Source organism: Athene noctua, chromosome 1 (genome assembly GCF_965140245.1).
Source record: "Athene noctua chromosome 1, bAthNoc1.hap1.1, whole genome shotgun sequence".
Taxonomy (NCBI): Eukaryota; Metazoa; Chordata; class Aves; order Strigiformes; family Strigidae; genus Athene; species Athene noctua.
The window spans coordinates 55340181-55359477 of record NC_134037.1 but is presented as its reverse complement, the minus strand read 5'-3'; the positions used below and the strand labels follow the sequence as shown (position 1 = coordinate 55359477).

The window sequence follows — 19297 nt, the reverse complement described above, 5'->3', positions numbered from 1 at the left end:
TTGCCTGATACATGACAGCAACACTTTATTGTATAAGAATTAGAGGGTCCCCTTCTTTCCTTTGCTTTTCCTTCCTCTCTCTCCTCTTCCTTTCAATTTTCCATGCCTTTTCTATTCTTCAAAGAAGAATGAACATAAATATTTCAAAAAATGGCCTGATACCAACAAGATTCACCATTAAGGTCAGGAAGTTAGACCTACAGGATCTGTTTCTGCCAGTAGAGATAACATTGGGCTTGACAATGGTAACAGATGGTCACTCCTTGAGTAGAGCGGCAGCAGAGGAGAGTGAGGAGCACGCTTTGCCAACAGGTTTCACAGATATTTACTGATAACAGCGAAATGCTGAGGTTTGGGATGGCTGGTTCATTTCCAAGATCTGCATGGCAGTATGCTCTAGTATTACACACTTTTCTGTTTCTTTTTCTGCCTTCATGTCTCATTCCAGTTCTCTCGCTCTCTCCCCCACTTCTGGGACTTCATTCTCATCTTCACATCTTCACTGGCTTGTTTCCACCTGACTTTTTTCACTTAGCCAGCTACGGTCTTCAGTATTTAGATTTCTTCTTTTTCCTTATCAGCATATCCAAAATTATAAACTTCTCACATAGTTTTCCCATCTGACTGCCACACAGACAGATCCGTTGTCTCTTCCCATGCTCCTTTCTTGCACCTAGCAGTTAGTCATCTGAGTTCAGTCTCTTCCTTACCAGTTCCTCCTAGGTCTCAGATCTTTCTACCATACTTTTTACCATTGAAATCCCTGTCGCTTCATCTTTGCCCGCTTCCCAGTCCCAAGAACTCCAGGGAAGACTTCTTGCATTCCTGTGCTCAGATGAACCACTCCTCCTAAGTGCACCTTTGGTTCTAACCAAATGAAGAACAAAGGAAAAACAGAGGGTCTTGCTTAAGAACAGCATCAGGAGAAACAAAACCAGGCAACGTCTGAATATACCTAGCTGGAGAACAGCTAGACATAGGCATTTAGCTGCGTAACCCTAACAAACTGCTGTTTAGTATGTGTGAACTGAACTTCCAAATGTTCATGAACTGGAAAAACTGAAATGAATTCTTAGGATGATTCCAAGTGATCCGCAAATAAACTAATACTTATCACCCTGCCAAGTTACAAGATTCGTCCCCACTATCTGCAGGTTCTAGAGTTCTTAAAATAGTAAGTCTTACAAGGAATATATTATCAAGAAACAAACCAAAATAATGACCCTCAGTTTCGTTCTCAGGTATAGCTGAGGCATTTTTGTTGGTTATGCTAAAAACATGCAACCTGAGACAGAGCTCCAGTGTACAGAGTTTCAGATTGAATCACTATCATTTAGCAAACTTGTAAGAAGCTAAAAGCAGTGTAAGATAATGTCAGTGTCAGGAATGAACATAGAAGGGGCAGTAAAATAGCTGGGAGTTATTCCTCTTATATGCAAACCTCAGCTATTTTGTCAATGTTTATCTGAATGGAAAACAGTCAGTAGGCCTCTTATGTTAGTTTGAAACCGAACAGAGCAGTAAAACCATCATAAACCTGTGAAAATGATGACTAGTATGACCAAGTAACTGCATATATCCACTGATCTTCTATTAAAATTAATGTTATGTCTTTGCATATCATTTTTTTTCTTCCTAAAGTGAGTCATGCATGGACATTTGAAGACAGAATTTGATTCTAAGCCTAGTATCTTTGGGTATCTTTTTCTGAACATTAAGTTCTCTTTTTAACACACTAGTCACATTTCACTACGATTTTAAGTAAGCTGCCTCTCAACCTATTATGGTTTAGTATGTTTCCTGTATATTTAGAAAGAGTTGTCAAAACTCTCAGGTGCTGCAGATAAGCCTGCAAAGCAGAGCTTCAACAAAATAAAGGAGATTATATAAATTCTGAAATATATCAAGGTTAGATTACCATTGTTGCTTTGTATATCTAAGATTTGAATTGATTTTTCTGCTATGAAAACAATGGGGGGAAGGGACTTTTGATGTAATGTTTTGCAGAAGCCAGAAAAGTCAATAATATGCAGACAGCTCAAAAATATAGTATTTACTGATTCAGTGAAGCATGTTTTTAGTGGGTTATGAAGGCAAGTTTCAACCTAACAGAATATATTGGTTGGATTTTTAAAAAATATATATGTATTCTTGTAATCCATGAGTTTACATAATCCTATAAAATACTTAAACACTTTAACTTCTTCAAAGGCACAATTTTTTTCAAAAAAAAATAAGGCAAATTAATAAAAAGTTGAGGTATATGACACTTCGCATGGAACAGAACGCAAGTTTGAAAAATAGGGATATATTTACATAAAACATACCTTTATGACAGACTAGATGCAACTCTCTATTCTAATTGCCAGAACTATTTTTGCAACATGAATTTTAAACTGAAAATACCGGCAGAATATATTCCTATTACCATTACCTACATCACTTTTTAACAACTGAGACCGTGTATCTATTTGTGGTGACACAGCATGGCGTTTAATGGTCAGATACTGGCTTGAAGACTGAATTTCATATTGTGTCAAAACACCACCATTTCAAGCTACCATCTCAGTTCCTTACATTGTATAAGGAAGGGTAGCCATCCTGTACCCTCAATCAGTGTAATTTTCTCCATCATTTTGACTTTCTTAGAAAGCCCTCTTGAGTATCAAAAAACTCACTTGATTTAAAGGGGCCAATGAGATTACAAACCAATGCAGCCATATAGCAAGCGTAATAAAGGCTGGGCATTTAAATCCTACCATTCTTATCTATTGTTTCTGTCTTTGCTTTTTTGCAGAGAATGACAGATTTTACTTATTATTATTTTATTATCCAAGCCTGTTTTAAACAAATGATACATACTTCTTCAAGTTACAGTACTGAAAATAATTACAATAAAGCTGTTGGATAATATGCTTTGTAATAGATAAATATTTTTTTTAAAAAAAGAACTCAACTTTATTAAAGAACAGAGGGATCAACTTTGTACTTCCTTAAAATAATGGCTACCAAATATCAGCTATTACTGTATCATGTGAAAGACGGGAAGCTGGGATAGCCAGGAACTTCACAGTTTTGTATCAGCTAATATCAATGTGATTATCCTACACAATGTATGCAAAGAGGGACTGGTGTGAGATGCCTTATATCTGTCCCATACTACAGTTGGCAACTCTCGAGTAAGGAGAAATCACTTCAGAAATAGTGAAGAAAACACAGTGAAAAAGCAAGCAGCTAAAATACACCTACTTTCAATATTTAACAGGCTACCTACAGTAGCAACAAGCACTCATTCATTTTTGAGCTATTAATGACTAGTCTTGCAGTCACAGCAGGTTGAAATATAGCCTAAATTTAACGGTATACAGTGTAGATTTACATCTCTTTCCCATCCCAAACGTCTGCTCTTAAAGCCAAGCAGTCTCACACACTCAAAATGTTCTGCTAATGTATCAGTCACTTCTTGATTTTGTTACTGATCTTAATGAAAATGGGATCAAGACTTCATTTTCTCAGATAAAAAACATAAAACAGCCAGCAAAGAGTCTTGGGCCTTTGTCTCTTCTGGCTAAGACAGCATAGTGACAGCTATGTCCGAGGAGTTTGTTAGGGTGACAAAAACCACCCCTAAAACCTTTCTCCTTGGGGTAAACAAAGATTCTCTAAGAAGTGGGTGAGTACTGTGAACTTAGATTTTTTTAGCGGTTCCTGGAGCTTCATGTTTGGTTTTTTTAGAAGGACTTTTCCTAAGCCGCAGAGGATTTGGAAGCCATGTGTGCAGATACTGAGAGGATGTAGGTGTTAACCTACACTCCTCAACCTCTAATGAGCAACGGGATGTGTTTTACAGCACAGCCTGACCATGAGAAAGGAGATGAACGTCTTCTTCCATGCTGCCTCCTCCACATGAGAGGGCATTTTTTGTTTCCAGGCCATTTCCTCTGTAACACATCAGCTTCTTGTATTCACTGTTGTTGCCCATCTAGCCCTACTGCCCATCCCTATCACCTTTCCCATTCCTTTTCCCCAGATCCTAATGGGATCAGCTGTCTTTTTTGTAAATACTATCTTCCACTCCCAGACCAGACAGCTTGATTTAGCAGTGACAGTTTCAACTTCTCTGAATGCATACTTTCCAAAACAAATATTTCAGCACATGACAATTAGGACCGCAGCCTAAAGTCAAAATGTCCTACACCAAAAAAACCCCAGAAACATTACACTTCCATTTTCCACAGATGTATTTCCACTAAGTTGCTTGTGTAAAGAATAAGGTGCAAGGTATAACTTTCATATCCTTTCTGTATCAGTAATTCTATGACTTCTCCTCCAAGTGGTAGCATTTTTTTATAGCACCCAGCAGGGGATTGAGAGCTTGTTTTTAGCTTTGCTTCTTTTCTATACTATTTTTTAATGATTTTAAAGTATGTTATTTATATAATAGGGATATATATAGCATGTACATGTGCACATAGATTCATGTATAAATATATAACTTCATACAGAATGTATTTGGATTAAAGGGCATATATGTGTATATACATCTATAACATATATGGAAGGAAATAAAGGGCCCTATATATCCTATTTTCATGCTCTAATTTTGATTATGCTGGGTTTTGCTTGGTTTCTTTCCGTAAAAGGATCAGAACTAAAACTTTAATTGGCACACAGGCTAAATAATACATAATTAAATGCTGAAGGTAAAATTATCCAAAATCCTTGTTGTAAGAATATTTCATATGCTGCTGTCCACGTTTGTACAAATTACTTTAGGCATAGCACAATGTTTTTACTCATAAAATAAACACAAAGTAGCAAAACCGACACAGTATACTTCTTTCTAATTACTTTTATTGTTGAAGAGACCCTTTTCAATCGCAGCGTAGGAGAGTGGAGTTTACTATGAAAGGAAAATGGCTTGTCTTTAAAATATAAGAATGTGATCGTGTGCTATTGTTGCCTGCCAACAATGAGCTAAAGAGGTTAATGGATCACGGGTCTGGCAAACAGCCACGCTACCTCCAGCTCGATACATTTAACCGCGTAAACTGGGTTAAGGTTCGGTGCTATTTTTTTTCATCAGGGCATGAATTGTTGGTAAATAAATGTTTGATTTTATCCAATCTTCTTTTTTTTTTTTTTTTTTTTTTTTTTTTTTTTTTTTCCCGAAAACAGCACCACTTATCGCCGATCTCGGTTTCCACGGCGGGAGGAGAGAGGGAAAGCAGGCGGCGGCCTCCCCCGACCCCGGGCGCAACCTGCGCCCCCGGGCTCGGGCTCCACGCTCCGCGGCCGCCGGCCCCCACCGCGCCGCCCGGCGCAACCTGCGCGGGGTCAGGGCGCGACCGCCCGGCGAGGTCGAGCGGCTGCGCGGCGCACCGCGGGTATCCCCAAGGGACAGAGGCCCGGGTCCTCCGCCGGCGGGCACTACCTGCCCGGCCCCGGGGGGCATCGGCGCCTGCTCCCTCCTCCGTCACGGGGAGGGGGGCAAACCCGAGGGCCCCAAACCCGGGGGGAGCGCTCCCTGGGGTCTGCTACACCCCCCCACCCCCCCGACAAACTCCACTTGCAACTCAGAAACCACCACCTGGAGCCCCCTCTCCAGCAAGTGTGTGTGTGTGTGTGGCTGGGTTTGGGGATTGCGTTTTGGGCTTTTTCCTTGAGAGAACTACAGTCATGAAGAGAAAGCACACAAAAAGTATATAGCTGCCTCTCTCCCGTCTCGCGTGTTTCTTGGGTACGCTGTCGGAGGAGACAGGCAGCAGCGGCAGCGTTATAATGCAAATCACAAAGCGAGCAACTTTCAATGCTGCTGCGGCTATTTTTGATTTCTCTCCCGAGAACGGGCTTTTTTGGTGTGCGTGTTGCTTTTTTTCTTCCCCCCCCTTTCCGTGTGATTGTTATAATTATGCCCTCCCTCCCTCCCTTCTCCGCTTGCCCCCCCCACCCCTCCCCCACGAAACCAGGCAGTAACGATGCACCGTCCTCGGTCCTCTCCAGCGGGTCCCGCCGCCCGGGCAGCAGGTGAGCCGCGCGGGGGGGCGGCGCTCGCAGGCGGGCGATGGGCACCGCGCCGCTGCCCGGCTCGGGCGGCCCCTCCGCCGCTCCCTCATCCGCCGCCGTTGCTCCTCGGGCCCGCCGGCAGCTCTCAGGGGCCGCCGGCTCCCTCCCTCCGCCCCTCGCATGCCCCCCCCTCCTCTCCTCCAGCCGCGTCCCGGCGGGGGCAGCCTCCCAGCGCCGCCCCAGTGCCTGGGGGAGCCCGGCCGCTGCCCGCGGAGAGGCCGCTGCCCCCCGCGCAGCGCCGGCGGAGGGCCCGGCCCTGCCCTGCCCTTCCCTGCGCCGCCGGGCGAGCCGGCAGCACCTGCCTGCGCTGCCCGCCTCAGCGGGCTGGGAGGGAGGGAGGGAGGGAGGGAAGGAAGGAGGGAAGGAGGGAGGCTCCTCCGTGCGCGGGGAGAGGCTCCGGCTCTCAGCTGGGCGCTACCGGCAGCGGCAGCTGCTGCCGCGCTGCACCGCGGGCGGTGGCGGCTCTCGGCGCGGCGGGAGCGCGCCGCGGCCGCGGGAGCGCAGCTTTGGAGCGAGGGGCTCAAACCTCGGTCAGGAAGTAGAGACAGAGTTCTGCTGGTTTTTTATTTTCTTTCCTGGTGATTGGGCTTTTTTATAATCATTATTTTTAATCCCTCCCCCCCCCTCTGCCCGCGGCGCGTGTGCCACCGGGGAGGATGCGCGCCTCCCTCAGCCCCTTCCCCGGCATCTCCCGCCGCGGCGGTGGGGCGCGGGGGGCCGCGGGGCCGGGGGCGCGCTGGGCCGCAGCTGTCCGCGCCGCGTTGCGGGGGCTGCGCCCCTTGAACTCCCCCGCCGCTTCCCGCTGCCCTGCGGTGCCTGAGCCTCCGCTCGCTTGTGTCCAGCATCGCGCACACACGCGCGGGCACACACGCACGGCGACACTCACTCACTGACTCGCAGCACTCTGCCGAGCTGCCCAGGCTGCCGAGCAGCGCCGCGCAGCGCCGCGCAGCCCCCCCTCCGTCCCTCCCATCCCTCCTCCTCCCTCGCTCCCGCCCGCCCGCCGCTCTGAAGGATGCCCGGTAAGTAGCGGCGAGGACCGGCACCTCTGCTGGTGCGTGATCTGACGGGTTAGAGACCGCTTTATACTGCTGCCGCCCGCCGGGGGAGGGCGCGGGGCGGGGGGGGCGAGGGGAGGGGAGATGACAGCGATCCGAAGCGGGAGGCGGCGGGGCTCGCCGGGTGCTCCTCAGAAGGACTTTTAGCTGCGCGGCCGGGGCTTGGATGTGGGCGCCGAGGGACGGGGTCTGTGCGCCGCAGCGGGCACCGGCCGGGGCGGGGGCGCTTCGCCTGCGCTGCGGGTGGCTGCCTGCAGCACCGCGGTGAGTACGGGGCTCCGCGCCCCGCCGGGGTCCCCCGGGGACGGGGGAGGTGCGGAGGGTGCCCTGCCGCGCGGGGGGCTCCCTCCTCGGGGGCTCCGCTCCGCGCCTTGCCGGGGCGCGAAGGGCACGGTGCCCCTCGCCGCGCCCCGGGGACCGTGCCCGGCTTCTCCTTTCCCCTCGATTTTGGCGACGTCCCCGGGGGCTGCCAGCGCGGTCCGGTGTTTCGAGAGCTGCCGTGCCGCCGTCCGGGCGGAGAGGGAGCTCCGCCGGGCGCCTCACCTGCGGAGGGGAGCGCCCAGGTGCTGCGCGGCGGGGCGCGCCGCTGCGCGGGGCGGAGAGCGGAGCCCCGGCACCGCGGCGGGAGGGTGCCTGCAGCCCCCGTGCCCCCTCCCCGGCCCGGTGGCTCCCTCCGGTGCGCTGCCGTGGGCTGCGGTGGGTGGCAAAACGCTCGTCCCTCAGGGGAGGTTTAATGTTTGCAAAATGTTTGCGATCAATTAGTGCGTGGCTCTGCCGAGCTCGGGTTTGCGCACGGCTGACTCCGCTCAGGCTGGGGTTCAACTCCGGCTCCCAAACGCCAGGGATACCGGGCAAGGGGCTTTCTCTTCTCCTAGACCGCCTGGTGCGATTTGTGGGAAACATACATAAAAGCCGCCTATTGCTGGAGAGTTTTAAGCGGATTTTGTTAAACCGTTGAAATATTTTTTCTTACTTTTACAATGCCTACTTTGACAATGATATCTTTACTCACTATGTTTTGCATCCTGGGTATGGTAACTCTCCCATGGAAGTCAATGGCAAAACTCCCGATTGACTTCAAAGGAAGAAGGTTCTGGCCAATACCGAATACTTTTCCAATGAAAGGGACTGGGAAGAAGACAGAGATGGCAAAGTGAGAGAAATGTATAAAGGATACTTCATTTTTAAAAGCTATCTTTTTAACCAAAGAGATTTAGCTGCAACGTGTCAGAAATGTCTTCTCGATTTTCATTCCCACTTTGCAGTGGAGAAATATCGGAATGATTTCTTGGCATGTCTGATATCAAGATAGACTGAAGCCCACTGTTTTACCCACAGATGTTATAAAGTATTACCAGATTAGTACCTCATACTTTTATGGTGCTGTATGTCTTTTTTTTTTTTTTCTCACTAGAAAGTTCAAGCAGAAGGAGACCACTAAGACGATTGGATGGGCTCCCATTGACTTCAGTGGCCTGTGGATCAGGCCCAGAAAGGCTCAATAGAGAAGTAACAAGAGAAATGTAGTACAGTTAGTAAGGAAAGGTGTTGCATAAGCATTTAACTCATGAAGGGCCTCTCTCTAGGGAGGAGAAAAATCTAAATGTACATTAATTTTTTATCCCGTTTTTAAGAACTCTTTCGCAACACAGATACAAATAAGAAATAATGCTTCTGATTAATAATTAAAATGTCCATATTCATATGGACTACAAAGAAGATTTTATGCAAAAAAAAATCCATTAGCAAATGGAAGTTCTAGTTCACAGAATGTCCTCTGTTCAGTGCAGTATTTAGATTGGGAGCAGTCAGATATATCGTGAAACACCAAATAAAAATATTGATATTCAAATGGCAAAAGCTAGACTTATTCCTGTAACCTGACTAACCACTTTCAGTTGCTTGGACTACCTTAAAAAAGAAAGTGTGAAGACATGTTTTTAACTTTTTTTTTTCAAATCTGAGTGTTAAAAGAACCCCAAAAATGCTGCATGGGGTCAACAATTTGTCAAGTATCAGAATGAGGCCCATACACTATGAAGAATGTGTCTGTTACATTGATAAGTGTGGTCGATTGGCCCTGGCTGGACACCAGGTGCCCACCAAAGCCACTCTATCACTACCTTCTCAACTGGACAAGGGAGAGAAAATATAATGAAAGGCTCATTGGTCATGATAAGGACAAGGAGAGATCACTCACCAATTACTGTCACGGGCAAAACAGACTTGACTTGGGGAAATTAATTTATCACCAGTCCGATCAGAATAGGATAATAAGAAATAAAAACTAAACCTTAAAACACCTCCCCCCCCCACCCTTCCTGGGCTCATCTTTGCTCCCAGTTTCTCTACCTTCTCCCCCCGAGCAGCACAGGGGGATGGAGAATGGGGGCTGTGGTCAGTTCATCACACCTTGTTTCTGCCACTACTTCTTCCTCAGAGGGAGGACTCCTCACACTCTTCTCCTGCTCCAGCTGGGGTCTCTTCCACAGGAGACAGTCTTCCATAAAATTCTCCAACATGGGTCCTTCCCACGGGCTGGGGGTAAAACTTATCCAGCGTGGGTCCCTCCCATGGGGTGCAGTCCCTCAGGAACAGACTGCTCCAGCGCGGGTCCCCCACGGGGTCACAAGTCCTGCCAGCAAACCTGCTCCAGCGTGGGCTCCTCTCTCCATGTGCCCACAGGCCCTGCCAGGAGCCTGCTCCAGCGTGGGCTTCCCACGGGGTCACAGGCTCCTCCGGGCACATCCACCTGCTCCAGCGTGGGGCCCTCCCCGGGCTGCAGGCGGAGATCTGCCCCACTGCCAACCCCCACGGGCTGCAGGGCACAGCTGCCTCACCATGGGCTGCACCACGGGCTGCAGGGGAACCTCTGCTCTGGCGCCTGGAGCACCTCCTGCCCCTCCTTCTGCACTGACACTGGTGGCTGCAGAGTTGTTTCTCTCTCATATTCTCACTCCTCTCTCTGGCTGCAGTTGCTGTTATGCATTTTCTCCCCTTAAATATGTTATCATAGAGGCACTACCACTGTCACCGATGGGCTCGACCTTGGATCTGTCTTGGAGCCAGCTGGTGTTAGCTCCATCGAACATAGGGGCAGCTTCCAGCAGCTTCTCACAAAAGCCATCCCTGTAGCCTGACCTGCTACCAAAACCTTGCCACACAAACTCAATAATAACCTTTCTCAGTTATGGTCCAACAATAATATTTCCCATCGTGTTAATAGGCAAGTATAAAAAAAGTTTGAGGTGCTGCCTGTCTTGTTCAGCTTTATTTGTAGGCATGTTGTAGAACTGTCATTGAATTGAACTGAATGTGCCACTGATGCTTAACTGTGAACAAATTAAGATGTTCATGTTACAATGGAAAAAAACCTCCTGTGAAACAGACAAATGTCTGATTGTCTCTTCTCTCCTTGCAATTACATAGGGAAGACAGAAGCCTCCTTCTTAAAAAGTCCTATTACGGGTTCCTTTCTAATTTCCCTGTGAATTCAAATGTTTCTTTTGCCATGTGCCACATACGGAGGTGAAGGGCACATATTTTATAGGATGTTGCATGGAAAAGAATTTATTTGAGCTGCATTGTTGCCTCCTGTATTTGCTACTCTATCTGCTGTTTGCTAACACATTATAATGCCACAACCTATTTTTGTTGATAGTACTTCCATTTTGAGTCAAATGTGAAAAATATGGTGATTATTTCCTTATTAGGTGTTTTGGACTGCTTTTTTTTTTTTTTTTTTTTTTTTAAGGGGGGAGTAGTGGTGGTGGTTTTTTTTAAGATCCAAAGTAATGCTTAATCCTCTTTGCTTGCTTGGATGAAGAGAGTCAGCAGTTCTAAAAATGAGGATATATATTTGCATAAATCTTCAGTTTTGTCCTGAGAGCCATCATCTGAAATTCAGTATTCTTTTCACTTTGGTGTTTGAATAATTATTCTTCATATGTGCATGTGGAAATGCAGCCAGATGTTCTTGTGGACAGCGTCTCCAAAATAGAAAGTTAGGGGTTTTTTAGGCTTACCTGTAACTGCAGAGTATATAAGACCTGAGTATTTAAGAGAGTTGAAAGAAGACAGGCAATAAAGTACTGGGAACTGGGAATCTCCAGGACATGATTTTGAATACCCATTATTCATTTTTAGCGTCTTTATAAACCTCATCCTGTGTTGAGGAATAAGTGCTGTTCATCTTTATTCAGATACACCTTTTTCTAGACTATTTTTGCTGTCCCTTGCCTGACTCTGAAATATGACTATGCCATTGTATTGCTATGGTTGTTAAGTGAATGGTAGCAAGTGCTTGCAGGTCTCTTAGTACTTGAATCTAGGAAGAAATATTAGTAGGACTGTTGAAAGTCACCTGAATTTAGTAATTATTACACATTTTTAAACTTTTTCAAAATCAATTTGGTTGATTTTTTCTTAATCCTAGAACATATTTGTCAGGGAATTTATTTAGGACTATATTCTTCTATCCAGCAATTTAAGAACAAAAGCCTCCACTGTAGCTCAAATCAATCAAAATATTGGGTTTAGGTTATATACTGTACATATGGAACCTGGCATGTATAGCAGATGGTATGTAAAATTATGCATAGCATGTCTGGAGAGCCATACAATATCTAAATGCAGTGCAACAGAACAAGGAAAGAGTGTCACATGCAACTTAAAATATCAATTACTGTCCTGTGTCTAGTCTCAGCTGCGCTTTGTTTTTGCGTGCGCGTGCATGTGTGTGTGTATTTGTGTGTGTGTGTTCAATTTTCTCTTCAACCGGGACATTTCCTTGATAATACAATCTTCCTTAGAAAAGCATGCAGATTGAAATGATATGGTACTGGCTAAAAGAAATAAAGATGGGTATACAAGAAAAGCTAGTTTAGTTTGAGTTCAGAATACAAATGCACGTAAATTAAAAAAAAAAATAATCAAGAACAGAACTTTTAATCTTCTCGGGAAAGTGGCCAGACACCATTTGCTACCAAGATTGAGTTTTTCTGTATTATTTATGCACTTGGTTTGTCTAATCCAGCAATAGCTCGTAATAGTACTTCTCTCCTGTTGCATACTATGTTAGCTCCACACACACTCCCTCTCAAACGTTACAAGTCTGTAAGGACAAAATTTCTTCCTGAACGAACAAGCATTACTGTGCATTGTTAACACAATCAGATGAAATGGTAATCGCAGAAAGATTCACATCAGCAAAACCCTTAAATAAATATACGTCTTTAAGTATGTGCTGACCTCAAAGGGACCTAATCACATGTTTTGTTGAACAAAGATGCTTTCATGATCAGTGACCATGCAAAGTAATAATTTTCCCAAGTCTATTCAAGTGTTTAAATCTCTAGTTACAAAATATTGTCAGCATCAGACAACTTTAATTTTTAACTTCCAGGGGAAAAGCTTTAAATATTTCTGCAGGAGTGGGGTTTTTTTATGTTTTGTATACTTTAGAAGTACTGCAAGCTATTAACTGTTTTAAAAAGAGTTGCACAGATGTACTCTGATATTTCTACTCAAAATGAACTTTTGTAGATAAAATGTGAAGGATTAAGTTTATAATAAAGGACTAACACAAGGTGAATTCTAAATATAATATCAGGAAGCAGTACTACCCAAGGTAAACTATTATAGCCAATTTTCTAAGATCCAGCCATTTTTTAAGGAGACGGATTAAAGGAATGCCCCCATGTTTCAACTGTTGAATATCCCCAGATATTTTAAGGCTTCTTAAGGTACCTGAGTTGATATAAAATGTTTCACACTACAAAAACATGGAAATTCCTGTCCTTTTCATTCACTACCACTTGTAGTCCTTATGCATCTTGTTGCTTGCAACGGTGTTGCTTGAGAAAATACAGCTTTCTGTCTGGGGGATTAAAGTAACGCATTTGTCCTGATATGTTACAGAACAGTGTCTATCAATCCACTTCTCTTTTGGAGATCAGAGAACTTTTATCCATTCAAATCTCTGTGATACTATCTTGTATTATAATGGCTTGAACAATCTTGACTGCACACAGTTGCTGGAGTCTCCAAAGGACTGTCATAAATAAAACTATTAGACTGTATTATAGCAGACACATACTCAGATTCTAAGAAGAAATGGCAGGATTTTAAATTACAGCACAAATCACTAAAAAATGTCTGCAAATACCAAAAATTATTAGTAGAAGGATTTCATGAACCAATTTATGATCAGTATATATACATATATGCTATTTTTTTTAAAGTATATAAAGGAAATATTAATATTAACAGATTAAACCTATGTAGAATTAAGTGCAAACTGAGACAACAAATAAGAGGTTAGTCCTCTACAACAGGTGCTTAAGCTTGCTCAGCAGCATGTAAACTTTCTGCACTAGCTGATGGACTTTCAACCTACATCAAAACCTCCCTTTGCAACTGGGCATTGCTACTACGATGGCAGCACTAGAAAATTGGCATCTCATGGGAGACAAGTCACTTTACATCCATAGAGATGGATTTACACTGCATCATGGATTCTCTGCAGACAGGTTTGGGTTGTTTTTTTTTGTCTTACCAGATATTATTACAGAAGCTATGACTTTTGCCAGATACACAGACACAAATGAGTTTGGCAAAATTCTAAGTGAATCTAGTAACAAAGTTTGAAATGTTGGAGACATGGCAAAATGAAGTAAAAATATGTAAGGATGTGGTTTGTTGTTTTTAAAGAGAGGAAAAAAAAAGTACTCTTTTATGAAAGATCCTTAAGACAGAAGTAAAACAAAAATAAATGCAACTCATGTTAAAAATAAAATTACGAAAGTTGAGTTACCTAACATGTTCTGGCCATGGGACAAGTAACTAAAGCTGACGTACCAAGAGGATGGGAGCTTCAAAAGAAGAGGAAAGCCAGAAAATAACCATTCCCCATGCTGGAAATCCAGATGGCCCTGGCAGATTTTGTGTGTATTTGTATACACATTTATCTGTGTGTATACATGTGCATACATATATAATTTTTTAATTTTAATATCTAAATCTGTATAATGCTCTACTTTGCTACTGTCTGGTTTCCTCACCCCAGCAGGGATTTGCTGGTTGTTCTTCTTTTCTGACCATGAAGATACAGAGGAAGATATGACAGCACAATAAATAGCTGAGAGTGGTTAAACTCTTTCCTGAAGGTAAAACAGCAGGGCCCAATGGTTCTCCTGCAGAATGTTTTAAACCCAAGGCTATAAATAATAGCCAGTGCTGCCAAAAAAAAAAAAAAAAATAGTAACTGAATCCTGAAAAAGGAGAAAACAAAATGAATCTTCACTTCAGCATCTGAAGCAAATGTTATATTATGTCCCAAAAAACATGAATCTGAAAGATATTTTGCCAGCTACAGGCTACTGTCATCTACAATTACAGTCAAGATCTTCCTGTTAAAACTTGAAAAAGCAACTACAGTCTTATACTGAAGAACCTGGAAGATTATCAGTGAATGTTATGTGGAGCTTTATGAAAACAGAAGATGACAGTAGAGCAGAGGAGTATTTAATACAGCACTATATTTAATACAGTAAATAGATATACTATTTTTTAATATCAGTTTTTGATGCTGAAAAGTCAGTTGACTCTACTGAGTGGAGCTAACTTTGGCATGATGTCAGTAGTAAGATTTGGGGAAAATTATTTTAGATAATTTGCTGCTGCATGCTCTCACCTTTGTAACTGCTGTATAAGTATAAATAATGTCAGAGGTGGCAGCAAATCCTTCCTATTTGCAATTTCACATTCCTGCCTCTTGTAAAATGATTAATCTTCAATGTAAAGTAAAAGAGATTTATAGTAGGAAAAAAGTATCAGTGTAGAGTCTATCAGTGTAGTCAAACAAGACGCCTTTATTTGTCATCTGGTGGGAAATTACATTCCTGAATGGTGATGCACAATCTGGCTAAAATAATCTATTATAATCTTTTTGATAAATAATTCCAAAAAAAGAAAATACGACTGATAAGCTTTTTACCAACCATAGAGTTTTCACTCAGAGGTAGAAAAGATTTGAGGAGAATTAGTGAAAAGATTAGTTCTCCTTTTGCATATACCAGACAATTCTGGTTACAACTGGCATTTCTAGCCCCTCTCTCAGTAACACATATTTGATGGTTTCTGACCTAAGAATTAAATTCACTTCCTTCAGGTATAGCCAAACAACCTGGACTTAAAAATTTCAATTGTGCAACTGCAGAAAATGGCAACCCAGACCTTCATTCAGATCTACGTAAAACCATGTTCCATTTCTGTGGTTGCTTTCCCAACAGTTCCCTCATGACTGCTGCCTGACTGCTAGTGAGGCAGACCTCAACTAGCAGTGTTGTAACTCCCTTTGCTTCTCTCCAGGAGACTAGCAAAGAGACTATGGTGCAGATGCTTCGGAGACGTTTTGGTATGCCTCCACCTTACACAACTTAAGAAACAACAAAGGATGAATTTCATGACAGAAGCTTTACTTACCAGCATTATCCCTGAACGGGATTTATTTTCTTTAACAAAAATGGATTTTAAAAGATTTATCTGTCATTCAGATTTGTCAGCTTTCTTCTTCTGTAACAAAGCAAACCAGAAATTTTTGCTTTGTTTGTTTCAGAGCCAAATACCATATAAGTTTCTTAAAGTTATGTCATTTTTTCTTTTCTTTTCTGCTTTTCTTATTGGGAAAGTGGGAAAGAATTCAGTGAGAAAAAGAGGGGGGGAAAAAAGAAAAAGAGATAAAAATATTTTTTAAAATTTCAAGCAATTTTCTTTTTTTATATGAAGTACATATATCTGATTAATGCTTCTTTATTATTCATCTCTCTGTCAATATTCTATATTAAATTTTAAAAATAAAAATTTTAATATCACTTCAATGGATCAAAACTTTTTATTACAAAAATCTAGTATTTGAAGATATTTCAGTCAGCTCTCATGAAAAATTTGAAGCTGGTTGAATTGACTTTGAAATTTAGGTTTTTCAGACTTATGCTCCATAAAACCAAAGCTGTCTGTAGAAAAGACATATTTTCATACATTTTGTGTGTGCTGTGATCATATATCAACTAATTTTTTTTTTATCTATAAGGTGATTTTTTTGGTAAAAATAAGGAAAACAACAAAGCCAAAGAAAAAAAAAGGCCCCAGAATATTGACAGAAGACTCTTGATTGTCAAGAGACAAGATTCTTCTCTTGTCCCTAATCAAAATGTTTTCCTTTCTAAAATTTAAAATTTTTAACCTCTTTTTGCAACTTCCAAAAAGAATTTCAACTACTCTAAAAATTTTTCCTGGTGGATAGAATAATTCTTGTCCAGTTCTAGAGCACCACACCATTGACTAGATCATGGTTTTAGTCTAGTGGATGAATTGGAAGTGTTGGAAAGGTAACCAGGTGCTTTCTTGGAAAGACATTTATTAGTGGAGCGTTGCTTATTATTTTATTCCTGAATACAGCTCATGTATTGAGTCAGACTTAAGGTGATATCAGAAAGAAAGAGGGAAGGAAGTGTCCCTCTTCCAGAACTAAAGAAAATAATGTGTGGGAAATCAGTTATGTCTTTTTAACTTTAAGAGGAAAATGTCCTCTGACCAAACTGTATTTAGGCTCAGGTTGTAGGTTTAAAAGACACCTAGTACCCAGGTAGAAGGAAATCTAATTTACTTAGTCTGCAGTTTCAGGAACTTAAGTTGAGTATGCATTATGTGACGACATGTATCAGTAAGTAGTGCTTATGGACGAGACAGCTTACCTCTGGACTCGAGTTGTGTATCAGCACCAGTGCACTGGATCAATGTGGAAAGCCCAGCATGGAGATGCAGTGTAAATCCCCAGCACGGTGGTAGACAGAAGCTGGTCACTCACTTCTGTTTATCCCCCAGGGACACAAAAACAGATTTGTCAGGGTTTGTCTCTTTTTTTCCAGTAATAATGAGAGATTAATTGTGAATGTTTGCTGTTGGGAGACTGATTGGAAATGTTTGTTTAGTTTTTGGTTTGGTTGTGGTTTTTTTTTTTTTCTATTACAGGTGCATTTCTGCTCCTTGCCTATTTTTTTTTTTATGAATAAACTGAATAATGCAAGGCCTCTCTCTAGCCTGGAGGCCAGCTAAGCATGGCCACTTCCATATGGTTAAACTCCCTTAGCCTCCTGTGCACAGGCTGCAGCTAGCCTGCCTCTTGGGAACCATCCCCAGGGTGAGCTAGTGCCCTAGCTGTGCCCAGAAAACCCTTGGGAGATGGCTGGTCAAGTAGCCAAGATCAAAAGTGTGTCAGGGACTGCCCTGAGATTTTATGCTTTAGAAAAAAAATAGTTCCAGGACATGGTTTTATCCCCTAGCACTATTAATTCACTTGCATAGATGTAGTCTTTGTATTATTTAGGTCATTATGACTCCTAATACTTACACATTGTTTATTCACTTTTCTCATTATGAATGAACTTCACTGATTTATGTGGTGCTACTACAACATAGCATGACATTTTTGCAAATAGTGTAAAAGGGGCTTAATATTTGTTTTTAAGCAGTCATTAACTGTGGTATAAGCAATAATGTTCTGAAAGTAGCAGAAGATTTAAACATGGTAAAATGTTTTAGGAAATGCTAGCTACTTTTCTGCATACGTTTTATTATTTATAGTTATGTTTCTCACTGACTGCTGGAATCGGGTTATCCAGAGATTGCTGTTATAGGAAAGCTGTTATCTATTTACTGTGCATTTGTTGTCAGGAATTTCTAAAGTATTGAAAAATCTGGTTTAGAAAAGTAAAGGTACAAACACTTCTCAAAGATACATTACTGACTTTTACCAGAGAATGCAAATAGAGACAAAAATCCTTATATGGTAGAATATTCAGTATCCTGTGTGTCAGAAAAAAATAATGACAAATCTTTTAGGGTGTAGTCTCAGAAGTCAAACTCCTTTAAGCTTTAAAATGCAGACATTCTCAGCTAACTGAAAATTACGTTGACGTAGGATAGTTGGATAAAGTTTTAATAAATAATATTATGACAGTGGAGTGATTGCATAAAATTATATTTCAGGTAGTTGTGGAGGAAAAATACATTCATTTACAGTGGTTCTTATCAAATGTTTTTATTTCTTCGTGTTTACCATCATTGTTGCATCTTTTGTGACACCTACAAATCATCTTCTTTACTCTTTCTTCACCTTTTACTGGTGAGCTTTTGCAAAGTTTTATGATTCTTTCGCTGATGCAAGATAGTACAACTTCAAAAATAGTGGAAATTAATCTGGGTGTGGTTAAATAAAGATGTTACCTAGGAGACATTCTACTTCTCACTGTAATCCTTCAGGATCAGTTCCGTTGTTCATGGGTTACATTCATAAATTACAGTGCTCTTGGGAGAAATTTGCCTAGCAGAGAGAGAATACTTTCCTACAAATGGTAAAATAATTGCCTCCAAATGCTGTGATCCCAGGTGTGTGGCAAGACTGAATCTTGAGGGGAAGGTCATGGAGGTCCCAGTGCCTTCTCTGGACAATGCTTTTGGTTAGTGTTCCAGCAAGCTGCACTGATTTAATACTTCTAGTGGTCTCAGATTGGGAGAAAGAACAAAACTAAATCTTCTAGCCATTTCTTCCTCTGAATGATGCTTTTAGTATATCTCCTAGGGGAGTTTCAAGAAGTCTGATTTAACTGTCGCCCAAGTACATAAATAACAAACCTGATGGACCCAATCTACAAAAAAATTGGATCTGAATCCAATAAACAGAAAATAGTCAAATATCAGTTTCATTAATCAGCAGGAGCTATTTGGCTTGACCAATGAAGAAGTTTTTTGTAGAAAACTGAAACTTAATGAAGCATACCTGGATTTTGAGCTTTGCTTTGGTTTGGAAGTTGGGTTCATATATAAGTCACTTATTTTGCCCTCCTATTGAAATCACTGAGTTCCTTAAAATTCTTCACATTTGGAAAATTATATGTAATGTGAGCTCCATAAATATATTTAGAAACAATAAGATAGTAACCAATATTGAAAGACCTCTGGTAAAAATCTGAGAAAGGTACTGTATGCTTATTTATGATATACCTGTAGATACTTATTTTTAATTTATTCCTAAATATATATTGTACACACTTATGCCAAAATATAAATGCATTTTATCACTAGGTATGGGATGTACTGATTAAGGAGAACTG

At 42.1% G+C, this 19297-nt stretch overlaps 1 protein-coding gene across 4 annotated transcripts in view; it reads left to right on the top strand.

Annotated features, from left to right (window-relative positions):
• The first annotated feature begins 5949 nt into the window (after window positions 1-5949).
• HS3ST5 (heparan sulfate-glucosamine 3-sulfotransferase 5) overlaps window positions 5950-19297 on the top strand; it is a 209745-nt gene continuing 196397 nt past the window's right edge. The window contains exon 1 of one of the 4 annotated variants that reach the window (XM_074923485.1): window positions 5950-6027. The gene's annotated coding sequence lies outside the window, so the exon portion shown is untranslated. Of the gene's footprint in view, window positions 6028-6886; window positions 7121-7260; window positions 7389-19297 lie in introns of those variants that run through there. The other 3 variants (XM_074923497.1, XM_074923507.1, XM_074923476.1) reach the window with 3 other exon arrangements.